Source organism: Fulmarus glacialis, unplaced genomic scaffold, assembly GCF_000690835.1.
Source record: "Fulmarus glacialis isolate BGI_N327 unplaced genomic scaffold, ASM69083v1 scaffold4137, whole genome shotgun sequence".
In the NCBI taxonomy this organism is placed as follows: Eukaryota; Metazoa; Chordata; class Aves; order Procellariiformes; family Procellariidae; genus Fulmarus; species Fulmarus glacialis.
This window is the reverse complement of record NW_009223680.1, coordinates 21,191-41,213: the sequence shown is the minus strand read 5'-3', so window position 1 is coordinate 41,213 and position 20,023 is coordinate 21,191. Positions and strand designations below refer to the sequence as shown.

General features: G+C 41.5%; 1 long non-coding RNA gene across 1 annotated transcript; it reads right to left on the bottom strand.

Moving 5' to 3' along the window:
- Nucleotides 1-17,726: 17,726 nt before the first annotated feature.
- Nucleotides 17,727-19,451, bottom strand: LOC104079733. The gene is made up of 2 exons (XR_683555.1): nt 19,346-19,451; nt 17,727-18,341 (listed from the first exon to the last, which is right to left on the bottom strand). It is a non-coding gene; the product is annotated as an uncharacterized LOC104079733 (long non-coding RNA).
- Between the last annotated feature and the right edge of the window lie 572 nt (nt 19,452-20,023).

Below are 20,023 nucleotides of genomic sequence, written 5' to 3'. Positions count from 1 at the left end.
GAAATACCAGCAACCAAGGCAGAACACTACATCAGCTAAAGAGAGAAGTAGGAGCATGATGCCAATGCTTTGAGCAGCAGGCTGTACTCCACACAGGCTTTGTCTGGAAAGCTGATTTACCATTTATACTTGATAGGCAGTGTTCCAGTAGTTGGCTAATCACATAACTCTTTGTTTCTAATATTTTCAGGATGCTGCACAGGTTGGAAATGTAATACAGCAACCGGTAGTTTGTGAAAGGGCTGTAAACCTGAGCCGAAAGGATAGAAGTAATTTGTTTCCATCTTTTCTAAACTAAATTCCAGCCAAGGCGCTGTTGGGAACTGGATGACAGTGAGAAATCTGTATTGTACTGACAAGCCAATAGCCAGAATTGAGTTCTTTTACTGACCTGGAACCCAGTTTGGACCCGAGACATCAAATGCTCTGTCAGCAAATTTTCAATTGTGCTAGCATTAAAAGTCAAATTTTTATTGCAACTCTCCAGCCCCTCTGCACCCGCTCCAGATAGAAATAAACTCATTAGTCGAAATTGGAAATAGCGATAAAATGTATAAAGAGGGAGGAGAACAATAGTACACCCATAAACAGAATCTGTCTTCAGAAGGGAGACATAAAAAGCTGGGGAAGAAATAATGAATTTTATGGAGGCAATAAGAAAACAAAGATAATTAAAAACAAAACCAAAACTCTTTACCATCACGATGCCCAAGTAATAGCTTCCCTACAGGAAAATAAAGGAACTATCCATGTATGGGGGAAGAAAGTTGTATTTCTCTTGGCACCAGAAATAAGTGACAAGTGTTTTCTGTTTTAATTCAGATGAGCACCAAAGAGATTCGACCCCAGCTCCTGTAATGCTGGAAACATTCTGGTACCATTAATCTCTAGTCACCAAAGAAATATTATGGTGGCAATGCTCTGTATGGTAGTTTCTTTTGCAGCCAGACTGAGAAATATAAGGACTTCCAAATATTTTGAGTCTATGGAAAACAATTAGTTGCAGTTTTGTGGAAACTGTTTTTACTGAATGGGTCTTTCCTGTTACTTTTGCAAAACGAGTAATGCCTTTTGTGACACCAAGATCAGGTACAAGCATCCGGTCAGCTGCGAGGTGAACACTTATACCCAGAGTAGGTAAAGGGATGACAAAACCTGCTTGCTCGTAGCGAGCAGACCACTGAGCACCACAAGCGACCTCCCCGCCGCACGGGTCGAGTCCACGAGCTCTCGGCAGGACACTGGCAGAGGCAGGGTCACTGCCCCCTCCGCTGCCCCCGTCTCCGAGTAAGATGGTATGCTGCTTTCTCTAAACATTTGACTTGTCTATCTGTTCAGCTAAGCCAGTAACTGTTTCAATTAATTTCTTTTTTTTTTTTAATCCTTTTCTACAAGTGCTTGTAAGTGGAAACATTGCCTGGCCCATGCACCCGTTTTCTGCTCACATTGCACTTCTCCAGCTCTTCCACCACCCCAGCTCCAGCACTCATCACCCACCTCAAAACTTCTCCTCCAGTGATACAACTGTATGTAGCGCAGAGATCGAGCTGCCTATTTTGAGAGCTAAAATGCAAATAACTACCAATAGTTACACTTTTCTCCCTGCCCATTAGGTTATTTTCCAATCTCCAGGTCTCACATGTTTTTACCTGCAGTTAAAAACACTTTTCAGGAATAATACCACACCACAGCCAAAGTGCTAGCAGACTGAATCCATCCCCTGGCCATGTGGGCACCGATGGACAGAACCGTACCTGCCACTCCATCTCTCCAGAAACCCTTCCAGCCGGAGAGAGGCAGGCAACCTCACGCCCTGCCACCCTCCAGTGAAAAACAGAAAGGCAGATGAAAGCACAGGCTGCAGACATAACTACTGCTGTAGGGATGCAAAAGATCACGTTTCAAGGCTAATCTAAAAACCCCACTGCACTGCACAGGGCAACCTGCCAGTGCTTTAAGAGCAGGAGGCTTCCTGAGAGGCGACTGAGCACCGAAGGGTGATTTCAGAGAACATATAACCATGCATGCCAGGGTGTATTTAAAGATTGCTTCCTTTTCTTTTGTATTCTGTTATTGTCAATAATGCACCTAAGATTTAAACGCTGTGCACAAGGTCTCTGGTGGGAAGCAAAGCCTTTGCAGATAAAACAGTTTAAGTCAACAGTTCCCTTTCCTGCAAGCCCTGCCTGAACCACCAGCTGTGTCTGCCAGAGTGAGCGTTGCCTTAAATAACTCCCTCTGGAGACAGTAAGGTGAAGCTGGCAACCAGACACATCTTCTTGGAACAAGTTTTAAAGAAAACACAAACAAAACCAACACAACAGTCCATTAACAGCTCTGTGGAAGTGGTAAGTCTCACATATCCCTTTCTAATTAGCAGGCTGAGCACTTTTGGAAGGTGGAGCTTTACAACTAAGTGTTTCAGCTCTGTCCCCGTGTTGCCTGTGACTTCGTGCCAGGGCCCACCCCTGCTGCTGCTTCTTCACCTCCCCATCTTCTTCGAGCTCACTGGATGTGCAGTGCACAGCAGATGTCTGGAGCTGCCTTCCCCCCCTTCCTTCCAGCCACCGATTCCCTTCGGTCAGGTTTCTGCTGAAAGAGCTCTCAGAGCCTCTTGTCCTGCCCTTGGCCTTTTCCGTTGTGCTCATTTCTGTAACTATTTGTGTCACTGGAATGAAATGCCCCAAAACTACTTTCTGTAGGATCTTTACCATGCTTCACCTTTGCCCCTTTCCTTGCTCTCTCCATGATGTAACTGATGAGCAAGTCCCTGGAGGTCCCACCTGCCCCCAGCACCAGCACTACACTGTTCCCTCGCTTGGGGAAAAAATATACTGCGTTTGCCCTCTGAGAAACACAACTTACTACGATTCCGGTGCACAGTTGAGAAGAACTTCATCCTATTTATTATTTTTAATTGAAGTTTGCAAGACATTAAGCTAAAATTTAAGTTTTTGGATGCTAACTAGGGCAGGCTGGCTGACATCTTTCAAAATTTTCACATTTTGTTCACATTTTGACCAATTGTTGGCAAAGGAGATTAAAATAAAAATTTAAAAAAATCCCAAACCCAAAAATGATCTTTTGGGATTCTTCAGACTCTTAAAGAAGCACTTTTTATGAATTCAGCAATGCAGCTCAGGTTAAGATACGTACTCAAAACAACTTAAAGCTGATGCAGAATACAACAAAAGGTGTTTCTCTCTGTTAAGGACACCTACAAAACAGTTTATCCGTTTGAGTCACCTCAGCCTTTACAAAGAGTTCTTCTGATGGCATCAGAGGGGACAACAAGCCTACCTTACCCAGACAAACTACTAAAGCTAGCAGATGAACACTAAATTTAAACAGAACCCATTCTTCCTCTCTTGGAAGGATTTGATCAAGTTTCTCAATGCTGTGTTTGCATCTATATACACAGAATTGAATATATACCATTTTCTTGTGTTGCTTTTCTTTTTCTTTAAGGAACAACCCAGGGCTGAGGAAGCATCAGAAATTAAAGTATTATGCAGTCCTTGTCACCATCAATATTCAAATATTATTTCATACTGTTTTCTTAGCAACTCCTGCTGAGATTCAGAAACAGTTTGCACATAAGGATTACTAATTAAGTTCAGTCTCATCCTTCAGCCTCCCCCCAGCCCACAATGTAAAATATAGTTGTACTCTGAATTTAGAAGACTGACTAATTGTGTAAGATACCTATTGTTCATCTATGGAGAAGGCAGCACTTAGCTGCAGTTTCTACAAGAGGATTTCTGCCTTTTGCACAGCTTTTTTTCTTTTTTTTGCACAGCTCTGTCTCAAGACAGGACGACTATTCTGTGGACAGGGAGATAAACAGGGCTTCTAACTCACGCAGTCCCAATTCACACAGCCTTCAGTCCTAAGGAAAGTACCAGCAGGTTTCAATAGCCTACTCTTTAGGAGGACTGCTTACCATTAGGAGGTAAAGGATGCCTGACCTAGTATTTACAGTATGCAGCTGGGAATAAAGGTGCACCTTAAAGTGCTGCCTTAACCTAAGTTTTTGTATTTTCGCACTGAGCAAATGCCCTAAAGTCCAAGGAAACCCATGACGACACAGATCTTTTTTTGGAAAAACTTGGCTAGCATAAGTATCTTTTCACAGACCAGGTAGTTATCAGCCTCCAGGCTGTGTTTTACAGTCCCAAAATACCTGCTGTTAACATTCATCCTCTACTAACAATATCAAAGCATCACAAGACAGAAGAAAAGCCCTGCTACATCTTCACACATTTACCAATTTTCAGGTTTAGGGTCTTTTTTTCAAAAGCTTTTGTAGATAAGAACAAACAAAGTTCCAAGCAAGGAAATACTTGTCTGTGCAGCCTTTAAGAAGAGCACATCTGGAGAAGAGAGAGAGACAAAACTTGCAGAAAGGCAAACCTCTAATAGATCGGTTGCATGTCAGAATCTGTCAGCAGTGTGACTCATCTAGCGCTCAATTCTACTGTAGTAAATTATTGCTTTTCTAGGCCTGAATTTTCTCACTTGCTGTTTCACTACAGCACTGCACGAAATAACCCAGCGCTGAGCACTGCACCGCAGGAGTGCCACATGCAGTTAGTCATTAGCAATATAATTTTGGCAAAGGATGGAAAAGGGTGGTGCAATGTACGAATAAAGAAATATTAAACAAATAAACAACAAGCAGCAGCAGGTGGATTAGAAACGAATGGCATGGCATAATTGCAGTATGCTATCTTGCACGGAGTCATCAGCTTGAGTCCAGCCTGGCTTTGTTAATGTTATTGCCATCAAGCAGCGACTTATTTTTCTCTGTCTAAACATGGTAGTGACCATGCTCTTTCTGAGACAGAAGGTCCAGATTTTCAAGCACACCAGCAACTGAGGGCAGAAAAAGCAGCGGAGCATCTCTCTGTCTCTGTTCTCCCCTTCTTCACAATAGACCTTTCTCTTTTACGTTTCTGTTCTGCTTGCTCAGCTTCACTACCATCCTCTCTGCACGTCTCCTTTGCCCCAGCCTTTGGGCAGATGGTGCAAAATCTAGAAGTTATTTCCTAGAAGCCACAGCTGCAAAGTATCAGTGAATGCTGGCATTTCCCAAAACACCCTGGAGATTGCCTTGTGCTCCAGGGTGGATAAGAAGAGAAAGCAGGAGTGTGTGAATAGGGATGAAAAAAGAAAGGAGGTTTCTGGTGTGAAAAGGACAGACTGGAAGACTTGCCTTGCTGGGCATTTCTGCAGTAATTTTTCCTTAGACTGGAGGAGGAAGAACTGGCTTTTCTTTTCCCACTTCCCTTGGGGACTTGCCACTAGCTTTTTTCCTTGCTGAAAGAAGAAATTAAAAACTCAGATTCAAAATCAAAACCAGCGCCCACCGCAACCCCACACCCTGTGTCTCCTTTAAAATGACCGTTGAGGTATGAGGTAGTCCAATGCGAGTGTGATGTGGAAGAGGCTCACTGAAAGTCAAGAGCTGATGCAAGAAATATGAATTCACTAATATGAAATGAGATATATCTGGTACAGAGTTAAATGAGTGTTTTTAGAACTTAAACAGAAGCACGCCTGTTTTCTTCCATTCTAGCAGATGTGGTTTTCCATCTGAGTTACAGACTACAAGTGACAAAAGGATCATGACTTCTCATCAATAGTAATTTAAAAATCAAGAGCAGTCTCTGTGGTGTGACTGCCCATAAGTGCTGGGCAGGCTGCAAAGACAGTAACCTCCTCTCAAATAAAAGGGCAAGCCAAGAAAATCATACTAGTTATCTCCATCACACTGGCTTGTGTGATGGCATCTCTAGAGCTAAAAATTTATGAGGTCAGATTTTTAAAAAGATGCTATTTAAATACACAGGTGAAGTGTTTTAGCTGGTAGCACAGTAACCCTGACTTCCTGGAAACATACTCGGACAAAAGGCTGTACCTGTCTGTAACCCTGATATTTGTACTTCTGTGTGTCCACCAGCAAATGACCTTGACCTGGAAACTCCCCAGGCTTCATCAGGCTCTTCAGCCGTGCGAGACACTCCAGGCTGCACTCGCACACGGGGCAAAGAAAGGAGAACACGGGGAGCAGGAGAAGCAGCAGGGAGGTGGGGAGGAGCAGGCACTTGCCATTCAGATGCACTGCCCTGCCTGCGCTGACAGCCTGACTTGGAATTAGTTTCATGCCATTTTGTCAGTAGATTAACTGAAATATAAACAGTACGCTATCGTTTGGTGAGTCATTTGTTCAAAAAAATCTTGCATCTAAACAGATTGTCTGCTCCTCAGCTCCTTGTCTGATGGCCCGAATGCCAAATACTGTTTAAGAAAAGAAGAAAAAAAGGCATATTGGTGCTACAAATCACATGATAGGGGTGTTTTTTGAAAGTTCTCTTTAAGAAGAACCTATTCAAAAACAGTATGTAAATGATGACATATGAATAACATTCTCAGTAGGGTTTTTAAAGTATATTCAGACATGGCCCAGAAAGGTGATGCTGGTTTTCAAGATACCCCACAACAAGGTTAGTCTCAGAATTTGGGGGGGTCATTCATCTAAAATAATAGCAATGATAAATCCACAGACCAGAATTTGCTGTAGGGGGAGGATAGGCCTAAGATATTTCTATCCAGATAGTAACACAAACAGTTTTAAGACAGCTTCTTATTACAGGTAGAAATACTGAAAAGATCTTACTAGAGTATGTGGTGCTAGAAGTAATACGAAAAATCTTACAAATTTCCATCCAAATTTAAATCCCTCATGGGGCAGTGAATTTTGCCAAAATCTCAGTTAGCAGAAAAAAACTAAGTTGCAAAGTGGTTTTGGAAATACAAGTATGGATTTCCTTTCTGTTTTGAAACCTTCCAGCTTTATAAACTTAAACTGTATTGTAAAATGCAGTATTTCCCCAGCTCTTTCATTTTAAATGGTTGACCTGTTGTTTATTCAGGACCAGTCGAGCCACACGAATTTTCAGTACTTTGCTCATGGAGAACTAATAGCGATAGCCTGGAATTCGTGCCATTTTCTGCCCTATTCTTAAGCCACTACAGAGACAAACTTCTAATTAACTATCAAAAGCAATAGGCAAGTATTAAAAGCCAGTTTGATTATCCGGGTAGTTTATAATTAAGCACAGCTGATTGTTAGTGCTCATACCCCAGGTGTAGAAAGGCTTGGGCTAACAGGGGATGAGATTACTGGTCCTCACACAAGGCACCCCCACCACTGGGGGCCCTCTGCCTTGCATCTCCGCTTGGTGTCTGCAATGCGGGGGTGAGAATATGTTTTCCAAAGCAGAGAAGCAGAGATACCCGCCAGAGCACTCTCGTTCCTGTGTTCAAGAGGTAAGGCACGATCGTACAGCTTAGGAGGGAAAACACTTGGCCCTGACCTTGCAGTGACATCCTAACAAAGCGAGGAGCACGCTGAGTGCTGGCTCATCCCGCTACTTGATGCTCAGTTGCCAACACTACTCTACAGTTTACCCACTCTTTCATCAGAAAATGCAAGAACATTGCATCAGAGAGCCAGTACTCAATCCCCAGCAGGTCAGTCTACAATCTAGGGTTTTTTCTAATTGATCCTGAAAAACAATCTCCCTCACCCTTCAGCGTATGTAATTTGTGGCAAATGGGGGACTGACGGCATTTAAAACAAAAGTATTTCACAGCCTTTCCCTGCAATGTTGTTGCTTATTTGCATGGCACTGGGGATATGCCAGATGTTCTAAAAAGTCACCAAAAACTCATCTCCCTTTCAGCTTTGTAAATAGCAGCTAATTCATTTACATTCTTTGTCGGGTCTGTTTCTTCAACCTGGTATTTTAAAGTTTGATCATGTCTAGGGCCTGAGGATGCCCTCCTAATGCAGACAATAAATAATAATAACTGAAGCACCTAGGATTTCATGGATATGTAAGTACTGTGAAAGTGAGATCTGAAACAGGCTGCAGACCTGTCCAGAGAATTTACAATCTCATCAGAAAACACAGAAATGACACCACCGAGCTGGCCAATAAACTGTACACGACAGTCACAAATACGGATTTTCTTACAAACAATACCATTAAAAGTAGAAAGTAGACCACTGTGTGAACCTGGGTGAATGCCAATAGGAAAGTGACAGATCCCTCTATGCTTCAGCAAGCTTTTCTCAAGTGATAGGTAAAGCCTTGCACACCCACAAAAATTGTGGCAAGTTACTTTTGGAGAAGGTAAATCTGATACACATCAGCAAAGAGAGAAGCAGAAGTCTGAAGCCTGGATGCTCTCGGTGGCAGGATGAAGAAATGGCTTCTTTTAGGATTTCTGAATAGCAAAGTACTGTGCAAAGTGGGATTCAAAAGCAACAGCAAGATGACCCCAGTCGTCTTTCTGGAGAAGGAAATCAGATTGACAAGCATGAAAACAAACTACTTGGATTGCAATGAGCAGATTAATTAAATCTGGACACTTGACGTATGCCTGACTTTTAATTGTCCCTATAGTTATAAATGGATTTTGCTTCTCCTGTGCCTGTTCACACCTGGTTCTCACTGGACCACTTATTCCAAGGTTCCCTCTTGGCTCTGCAAACCCAAACTCACTACACTGCGGCATGTAACTAGAATCACTGATACAGAAAAATAATTATGGAGAAGCCACCACAACGCTGGTTTCCATTCTCTAGCTCTGCTGCTCTATTTCCCTTCAGATGGCCAGCTACCTACTTACTATCTAGTAATGTACCCACAAAAAGGAACATGTTCATAACCATGTAGTGTGGAAATAACAGATTTTTTTTTTTACATCAGCACATCTCCAATTGTTCTGATCCTACACTTTCTGTATGTCATGTCTCTAAAAAGATTCTAGTGGGAATTAGGGATGTACAAGGTTATGACCTGACAGTCAACATATCTTTGGCTTTGTAACTGAAAAGCTAAAAGATCAGCAGAAAGACAAGGACAAAAGTTAAAAGGAAAAAGACTATTCTTTGGCAGAAGCGTTTTGGGAACAGCATCACAACCATTCTTGTTTGTGAGTGAAATTCTTTCCAGATCCTGGAGGTAAAAAAGTGGCTAGGAAAGATGCACTCCAATTCCTAACACCTGGGCACAACAGTACCAGAGCACAAACTAGAGTCTTGCTGCCCCAATCAACAAGCTCAGAGCTGATCAGAGCAAGTCACAGCTCTCCTCTAGCCCAGGGGTCATTGCAGTAGGATCCCGGTCTTGGGGTCAGGATGCGGCTGGCGCATGACACCAGGGCAGGGAAGATGGACACACATTCATCTTCAGATACCTCAGCTGCAAACCGATGTTGCGCAAATTAATGATATCCATGTGAACATTCATGTTTCAGTTTATTTAATGAGAAAACCGAAGAATTTTTTGCATTTTACATCTAACTGAAGCCATTCTTTGCTTTCAGTTTAAATTAAGAAGTTGGAGGAAAAGACCTGCTGTTCATCTTTGCCACCAGTAGAATGATAAATGGGATATTAAAAAAACCCTTGTAGTAATGTTTCCCTTTTTTTTTTTTTTAAGTCAGCCTTCTATGAACAGTATGGCTTGGACACTTTAGCAGTAATACCTGCATGACATAGGAGAGCCTGCTGTCTCGTTCAGCTCAGTTGTCTTGATCATGTGCTGTGTTTCTTAAAGTCAAGATAGCCATTCAGCCCTAGTAAAAGATAAAAACACGTGACAGGAGACAGCAGAGGAAAAGAAATGTCAAACTGTGGCAACTAGCTACAAATTCATTTCCAGTTCTTTTTCTGCCATATTAGTCCATATTAGTCAAGGGTGTCAGATTAGCTTCAGAATTAGCAATAACAACACCTCTCAGATCTGTGAGCACTTTGCAAGTACAGCTATTTCTGTTTTTTTGCAGTTGGGGTCATAAATTCAGCTGGGCTGACTTTCCTACCACAGCACCATAAGCAATTAGCAGAATTTGAATTAAAGTCTGCCTCTGTATCTTATATTATCACAGGATGCCCTTGCTGTGCTACGGTGTTGTAAGATCTGCACTTGCCCATTGATTTAATTTTCTAATGGCAACCCTTCATGCCCATCACGGACAAGAGCAGAAGGCACAGCCCTACATTGGGTGCACTACTTCTGCAGGTACTGAAGAAACAGCAAAGTAATACTTCCCACTTACCTCTTGAAAGCATCTGCTTTTTGCAAAAGTGCAGCCACACTCTTCTTCCTTTCCTTCCCAGTTTCCCTGATGAGATACCATAAATCTCACTTTTAAGACAGCACCTTCTCCGAAAATTACATCCCTGTCAGCCAGGTGGAGGTAGAGCTGGTTCAGACGCTCAGCAATGGGAGCTGGGCAGGCACAGGTACATTGTTTTAAACAATCCCAAAATTCTTTGCTATTGAGTAAACTCAAACTTTGTCCTCCATAGCAGCAGCTGTGTTTTGTGTAATGAGAAGGCTGGCAGGAACACAGGCAAGAGTTTATGAAGAGTTGTAGTCCGCAGGGGCTGAGAGTTGAACTCTGCTCCAACACCACCCGTACCATTCTCCTGCGGATTTCAAAAGGGTCTCTCAAGGCAACACACTTGACTTATGAACCTCCAGTTTAACAGTATTATCCTCACGCTTCAGTTACATTTCAGTAGTATCTGGGGTCCCGTTGTACTAGGGAGTGAACAGTCATGGAACAGGCAATGACCTTTTCTCCAGCAACCTTGTAACATGTAAGACAAGACAAAGTGATTAAAGAGAGAAAACAGATGGGTCATTTATCAATGTGTTAAATGCTGTTTTTCACCGCCAATTCTCTTCTTTCAGATCCACCCACCCTCCTGAGGGAGCATGCGCTTTTGCTTTCACTTCTTCTAGACTGACCTGCACTAGCCAGCTAACATCCTCCTAGAGCTGCTCCGGGTCAGAGCTGCTCTGCTAACACTCATCTATTCAGGTCTATATTCAAGCTCAGGATAACTCCCTTTATTTAAGCAGCATAGCTTATCTCTTCATGAAAGAGAGACAGACTACCCTGATTTAACATGATTGTTTACATGATGCTTTACAGTGAACTGTAGAGCAGTTGACATGAAGAGCTTGTTCATGGTCACATAGGTCCAACGTCCCGCTGGCAGTCAGGGGCTCAGAAAAACCACACTGTTCCCAGGAGCAGAAGGCCAACCCCACATAATAACGGTTTGCCAAGAAATCCATTGTGTAACTAGGCAATGCCAGGGTTTCTGGGTAGGGTGCTTTTATTATCACGCTCAGTCAAGTGGAACTGGCACCGTGACAGGCGCTTCAGCCCCTGAAAGAGCACTAAACACAACACGGGTGAGAATAAATGCGATTCTCGACTGATGTAGCTGTACCATCAAGAACACCTAGTCCAGAAGTGTAGTGGCAACAGTGCATCTTTATTAATATAGCGTATTTCACTGTAAGGGACCAAACAATGTCCGTAACCCTGCGCTGTAGCTAAGATAAGCCACATCTGAATTTACTGTAGAGTTATGTGGTTACACCTGCAAAACTCTGCTAATGCAGATTTGGCCTGTTAGTTGTGGGGCTAGAATTTGGAAACCTTTAAGTATGTTACCTAGTATTTATATTAAATGCCTTAAAAATGCATTCCTTGAATTTGGGATAATCCCCGCCCTCAACAAAGACCATTATTACAATAGTAGCACTTTATAGTACTTAATGGTAATGCCCGTACATACTTACCCAGATGGGTGCACACACACACAGAGAGTATCCATTAAAAAATACATATATACATATACTTTTATGTATCCAATGTGATCCAGGATGGTGTCCTCATGAAGATGTGTAAAATCAGACATATTATAAAATGTACGAAATTTGAAAAAAAACAGAGAGGACAATTCCTTTCCTTTCCTCGAGCATTATCCAAATAGCAGGTCTCTATCAGGTGCAGTCAACAGTAAATCTAGATTATAGTCAAACAGGCATTGAACAACTCCTAATGGCAGTAAAAACTCATCTGTCCATGAAATGCATTAATACAGGAGATCTGTCCCTTTAGTGCACAGCAACTGCCTTTTGCACAGACTGTGACAGACTGGAATTATCATCATATTTGAATTTGTTGAGCTTTCATAAAACGGAGAATGAAAAAGAAAACTGAAGGCTTTGAATTCACTTTAATTTATTTCACACCTAAGAACATCCAATTCAAATGAAATATATCACTCTTGCTGCAAATCTGGGACAGGAGGGAACTCGATTTTGGAGTGAGGGGGCTGAATAAATAGGAGGAGTTTTGTTTCAAGTGTTTCGTGGGAGCTGCCATCACCTCTCTTTACCAATGAAAGTTGCCAATTACTTAGTGGACCAAGATAACAGATTTCATTTCTTTTTGGCCTTATTATGTAGCATTTGTAAATTATTGTCCTTTACATTTTCACTATTAACATGTTCGTCCACTTTTACTCAACAGCACTGTCTTGTCTTCTTGCTAAGGCTGCTCCCTGTAAGATTTTTCTGGTTTTGGGAAGTGGGCAACATAACGAATTCAGCAGGATGCTATCTTACTAAATGCTAACATTAGATGACCATCTTTGCTATTTTTGCAAGGCTTCACAGAATTTTACAACTGAAATTCACATGAATAAAACTCCTGATCAAACAACAGAGGATAACAGTCCTATGGGCATTGCGCAATTCCCTTTTCTACGCAGGAGACTGATACAATCAGCTTTCATACTTTGTTTTGTATTTATTAATCTAGAACACTCCTCGGTCAACTGCTTTTATTTTCTTGGTACAGAGGACTTCAGGTGGCAGAAAAATAGAAAAGGGAATTCAACATAAAAAGCCAGGTCTCTTCAAACAGCAGAGGAATTCTGCCTCATGGAGAATAAAGCAGCCCTGTTCTGAATTTCCCAGCTCCTTGAGGTGCCTGTCCCTGGAAGCATTGTAAAACCACGGGCTATTTTCTATCATTAGCCTCTGACACCAGAAGCACTGCCCGGGGGAGGGAGGCAGGATGAACGCCAGCCAATTCTCAGCAAGGCTCTCACGCCTGTTTTGCTTCTCCAACCTCCTCCTCTGCCTTCCTTAAACAGCCACCATGCCTCTCCACCTCAGCGCTTTTTGGGCAGTGCCTCTGCCTTGCTGTGTCTTTGGATACAGTAGTGATGGGAGCATCCCAAGGAGGAGACGAGCTGTGGTCCTTCCTCTTTTTAGAGGCAGGTCAAAGACTAAACCCCAGCTCTCCAGGCTCGCTTGCAACCTCATCACAATGTACTAGACACAATGGTTGGAATAAGATTTTGCAATAAAACGGACACTCGGCAAAGGGGACAGGGTAAGATTAGTGGAGAGAAAGAAACAAATGGGAGAGTGGCGAGTAGAAAGAAAAAGAAAAGAAGTTGAGGTATCCCAGCAGTTGGCTTTTCGTAACAACATTCTCCTTGTTAAATCTCAAGTTCATCATCAGAAACGCATGGGTGCTCTGGCCTCTTCTAAAGATATCTCCTATGCTGCAGCTGAAAAAAGCACACTTGTAAATCTCAGACGTTCACCTTTTCCACAGAAATATTCCCTATAGATGTATCAGATGCTGATAGACTCTGACCTATTCAGAGATGCAAATATTAATGGAAAATGCTGAAAACCCACTTTTATGCCTCAACTGGAAGAAATATTTTCAAAGCATTTCTTTCAGCATGGAAGAAATCTCATCTGACCTAGTTTCCTACCCTGTTTGTTACCTCCTGGCTGTCTCATCTGAGGTTCCACCTGCTGTTTCTCCATCTGCCAGCCTTTTTTAGATCAGAGGAACCTTCTGAGTTACACATTAAATGTCAGGCAGGCTTGAGAAAAGTTGTTTATGTCTGCATTTAAACAGATTATATTTTCCATTAAAAATGCAGCATGGAGACACTAAAGGCTAAGATCCTATTTGCTTTTGGTTGCCATCACGCAAAAGCAAGTCTGCTTACGAAAACTGATGCTATTAGTTCAACATATATCCAAGCAGAATGATAATACCCTGGTGAAGACCATTATGAGTGTCTTTTCCAGTAATATTGAAAGCCTCAAGCTGGGGGCCGAAAAGTATCAGATACTTTAGTCAAAGTCACTGGAAGCCTTGCGTGGACTGAAATCAAACCCAAAACCAGTGTCAGGGAACCATCTATCTTCTCTCTTACTTCCTAAGCTATTCCAGAGGAGAACACAAAGATTTAGTTTGCATTAATATGTCATTACATATCAATTACCTGAAGGAGTAATTACCTCTAAGGTTGCAATACCTAAGAGCAACTACCCCATTCAAACCCAACATTTGAGGTATGCTGTACCATGCAGTATTTACAGTACAGTATTTTGCCAGCGTGTAAGACCACAGCACTGCTGAAAAAGCCTGGTGAGGACTTAGCTGTGGGATTTTATGCTAATCTTTGTTTTTCTGCTACTTTTGCTACTCTTACATATTCTGCAGAGGGACCTTGATCATCTGATCTCTGCCATCTCTGAGTTCTACGCAGACTTAAGAGAGGCACCAGGAATCATCCACACCCACGTAAGTCAACGAAAAGACTCCCTTTATTTTCAGCGAGTTAGGGATCAGAGCCCTGGAGCATGACCTCCACTGCGCACCATCTATCCGACAACAAAAAGTACAGCCAGTGCCTTAGGAAACTTTAGAAGCAAGGGTTTCAGCCGTTATTTTCTCCCTAAAAAGCATGCAGAAAAGAACTGGAAACTCATCACGTCAGTACAGACTGCCACATGTAATTTGTATGAAAAGATCAAATATACACTGGAGCTATGGGTGTCCTAAAACACCCATGTGAAGCCAGTAGGAATCTTTCCACAGATTTCAGTGAACATTGGATCAAATCTTAGAGGCAATTAAGTAGTTTGACTTGGTATAGTAAGATTTTACGAATATGTGTAAGCAGCCATTCTGTACCTGTCTTCCGTTGTGCTCCTAGAATAATTTCATAATTAAATGGACGGCCCTGAATCTCCGAGTCTCCCAGCTCTTGGAGGCAGAGGTCCCTCCTCTGAGTCTGCTGCAGCCGATTGACCCGCTGTCCATGTCAGATGCTTCCATATGAGAATCACTGAGCCTAAACTGCCCATGCTATGAAAGCCAGGATGAGCAAAATCTGTGCTTCCTGAAGAGATGCAGGCATGTTACTTTTCCTCGAGTTTAGGACATTGTAATTTACCTTAACTTGCCTACAACTGTCTTGAGGGAATGAAGGAAAGTCTCAGTGGTGGGAGGAGGGCATTTCTTGCCTTATCCCTCAGACAAATATGACTTGAAAGTCATTATATGAAAGGCATGTAACAGAAGTATTAACACCATGATTTACAGTAATAAAAACATTATTACAATGCGTCTAATTCGGAACCATTATAAGACCAATTAAAGCTGTCAAAATAGAACAAAAAAGCAACATGTGTTTTTTCCCTAGAGGACTGGGATATGGTAAGACTCATTATTAACTTGTAATTTGAGGACAGAAGATTGCTTTCGGTTTGAGTTGAAATCTAGGCTCTTAAGGAAAAGAGGGCTCTGAGGTATATTCCTCTCTGGCAGGCATTGCTTAAGCAAATGTTATCACAACAGTAGAAGCATTTTTTAATACCCTGGGCAGACACTTAAAAAAAATCTGAATACAGCAGTATCTATTTAGTTCAGCTTTAGCATCCAACACAATTCTGACATTTGCAATCCGTGTGTCAATATTCATTTCACTGCAGGAAATAAGACAAAATGGCATTTAGTTTACCTGGAAAGGATGGTCAGACAGCCCTTAAGGAATCTAATTAAAATGCAGCTTGTTACCAGAGCAGTGCATCACACTGTGCTACCATAGTAACCAGGGGTCTCATGGACTTTCGGGGCCATCCGAGGGCATGTTTGCAAGTGGCACAAGAATTAAACAGATCGCCTATCATGCATTTTAAATGACCTGAAAACTCTGAATGATTTGCTGCTGTTAACCTACGAAAGAAAATAATTAACTCCCACACGCTCAGACAATGGGCCAGTCTCAGGAGTCAATTTATTCCGATTACTGTTTTTTTATGACATACAGTCATAAAAAAATGACAGCTGTCCCACAGCTTATTTAAGAAGTGCACGACTTATTTGCAACATGTGAGCAACCAAACAGTTTAATTTGATTCCCTAATAGAGAAACAATAGAGCAATCAAGACCTGCGGGCTGTGGAAGAGAAGAACAACAGAACATACGTATTCTACTTAGGCTGCTATTTCCAGTGCTATTTCCCAAAGCATCAGGCATCTGACTGCTCTCAGTTGTTTGCTTTTGGTGGATGAATCCCTGCTAGCACGCTAGGAAAAAAAAAAAATCACACTAGAGCACTGGGCTTTTCTTCCCAAATCCTTCTACTAGAACAGAAAGATCCTTAAACAACATTAATAATTATAAAAGCAGTATCTTACATTGTGCACTGTCCTGATATTAATTTTCCATGGACATGATCGATAGATTTGCCACTGAGGTATTCAGATTAATTTTAACAGTAGAGATGTCCAGGTCAAGAGATTCTTTTGATACACCACCTGTGAAGGAGACTGCAAATTGTCAGTGGGTTGTTGCAGGTTATCATGAAAGATTTCTGCAAAAGAGTTCAGGACTTTAGGCTCCATTAAGCAATTTTACTACTGATGAAAATATCCGCAAGTTGTTTGAAATGATCAAGGGGATCTTTAATTGCTTTGAAAAAAGAGCTTGACTGCAATTCTTCTGAAATAAATGAAATTCCTTAGAAATACGGGGTTGGGACTGGGGGATGACATGGGAAATTGAAGCACCGGTTTTCTAAGCATTGTGAAACCAATGTTCATGTGATTTTGGCTCACAGTACTACACCATCAGCTCCCACTGTATACAGCTGGGATGGGTACATACCTGGAAAGATCTATTCCACGTTGTGCATGCTAATACCAGGAAGGTTGCAGAAAGCCAGAAAGGAGCTCAGCTCAAGAACAAGTTGGAGAGTCCAGGCTCCTCTATCGTTTTGTAGATACCAGTGACACGCATTATGTAATTGTGCCTACGTTTCCCCATTTACAAAAACGGGCAATGATATTAATCTGTTTTAAGATCCATGCCCCAGAACACTGGAAAGACTAGCTGTAAGGGAGGTTCAAAATCCTACTCAGGATTAGACAACCTTAAACAAAAAAACACTGTGTCATTCAGGTTAGAGGCAACATTTGATCCAAAGTAACCGATAATAAAACATGAGAGACGTAAAAACATCTCACATTTAAATCTTTTCACTATATGGAAAAGTATCCAGGCAACATAATAACTAAAATTACCATGACTAAAAACAGACAGTAGGCTGTACTTTTGCTAAATGGGACTTTATAGAAGACAAATTGATTGCAACTAATCCATCGCTCTCCTGTATAGCCCAGCGCTTTAACAACCTTGAAATAGTAATTCTTCAAGGTCCTCACAATTTCCCGATAATCTGCTGCAGCCCACTGTTAATGGCTTCATTCACTCTCTCAGGTTCTCCTTACAACAGGAAGTTTATTAGCACTACAAATGAATCTATTGTGTCAACAATTTACTCCAGCTGAAGTACGAGCCCTGATACTCTCATTCTTCACCCTGTTTTTTGTACAGACTGGGCTTCCGTTTGCTGATTTTGTTCCTCCAGTTCCTTCACAGGAAGCAACACAGCCTGAATGCTTTACGGGGGGCTTTTGGAAAGGAAAGAAGGTGTCATAAATCATCACTAATTTAGAAGTTCATTTTTAATGGGTTACATTTTATTCGCTTCAGTTGAACACCATTATTTACAGACACAGGTTAATAAAACACATCACAAAACAATAAAATTTCAACAGCTAATATTTATAGGTGCATAGTTCATGCTCAATTACTTTTTTTAATATGTATAATACATACACATATAAAGCTCTCACAATAAGTCATCTCTGCACAGAAAGAATAGTCATAGGAAACAAATAAAAATTGTATCATAAACAATATCAAATTACTGACAGCCTATCAACAAAACATGTACAGAGTTAGAAATAAGCAGTAGACACTTAGGTGTTTTTATTTAATATTTTCTTTTTTAACTTTTAAACTTGAAGCCACAAGATCCACAGCACAACAATGACCCTGCCAACCATGAGGGAAATGCTGAAACAAGGTGGATGCAGTCACAGATACTCCAATCATTGCTGATGGAAGACTTCAAAATACACCGTAAAAACTGTAAAAAAATTTTACGACTGGGCACATTGGAACTCAGCACTTGTACAGGATGGGACGTCTTTAGTAGTTAGTAGATTTCAGGAGATATAAAGGAAGGAAAGGACTCTCATGCTTCAGGTTCATAGTCTTGATACTCTTCCTAATGAGGAGAGCAGAAATCAGTGCTACTAGTATTTTAGATAAATACATCCTACTTTCACTGCTTGTTCTCGTCCTAGTGGATTCAATGCCAAAATATTATGGATTTTCATGTGATCAGGATCTTGCCATTTATTATTATTTTGTCACATCTTCCAGATACTGTACCTTACAAACTGTGGTATTTACAGGAGAATTAGGCTTTTACAGTGGTTAACACGTCATTCAGCTGCTGTTGCCAGAAACTCCCAAGGCCACCCATGGCAAATCACTTGGAGAGGGGGGAGGACAACCTCTGGGCTGCACAGCACACCAGTGCAGCATACTCATACAAGTCAATAAATCATTTAAATGTGTGTTTAACTACGGGCATGTGAGCAGCCCCCATAATTTCAGTGATATTCAAGGTGTTAGCGATCAAGCATGCCTTTAAGTCTTTTACTGGATCATGGCCTAAATGTTTCATACCTCTCATTTTCAGCCTAATTATCTGCGCTACTGTAAAACCACCACTCCAACTACCAATGCATCATGCTAGACATCGTAGTAATATTTTTGATAGCAGGTTCATGAAAAACAACAGAATAATTTACTCCATAATTGCATTAAGAGTATAATAATGAATTACCACGTTTTACAAAGCATGATGCTTTGATAAATGGCCAAGCTATTAAAATGATCTATGAAATACAGTTTTTCCCATACTCCTTACCAAACATAAGAAAAAGATACAAGTTTACTGTGGATTACTCAGAAACCCAGGCACGAGTCTTTTGAAACACACACAATATTCCCCCGTTAAACTTCCTTACTATCAAGAAACAATGGATTTTCTGATTCCCAGCACTATACCTCTGGGAGATCCTGGCCAAAGAGACCACGTTTCTGCTGTGCCCTTTCAGCTCACAGCATGAGCCTGTGCCAGGCTAATGTAACTCGAGCATGCAGCCCCCTCCTGCGCCCTTCTCCTACGTGCATTCACAGCAAATACCACAACAGATTTACCTCTGGAGGCATTTCATAAGCCTCATTCTCAGGATCCACAGGAACATCTGTATTATTCACCATTCCCTCCTGCAGGAAGCCTTCTTCATTCTACATTTAGAACAGGGAAAGAAAAGTGACAGACTGCAACTGCTTGCCTCGTCATTTACGCCAAAGCATGTCTTTCCCCCCCATCAGTGGTTCACTTCTTGGCCTGTCCTTTGGTTGTGGAATGTTGCCAGGGGTTGTGAAGAGCTAGAGGATATCAGCTCCAGAGGGATCTTCTCCATGTTTCACAGAGGTATCCATGGGAATGACTACTATCATCTTTCCTAAATAGCTGACCTGCTGATATCCCATTTCTCTCTTGCCAGGGACAGACCAAGAAGTCAATCTGAACAAAAGAACAGTACCACCACCAACTTGCTGAAATCTTTGGAAAATATTTTAATCCCACAGAAAATGCTCTGGTCAAATAATGAAACAAACCAAAACAAGTTTTTTGCTCCGTAAGAAACCGATCTGGGAAACACAGTCCCACACAAATTGTTTGAGTAGGTTATCACATTAATTTCTGTTCAACTACTTGGGGGGGGGATACAGTCACAGGTATGCAAAAGTAGTTGTAAAAGCAGGCCAAAAAGAATTGGGTAGTATCAAGACACACAAATGAAATAGTAATTCAATTATATATTTTTT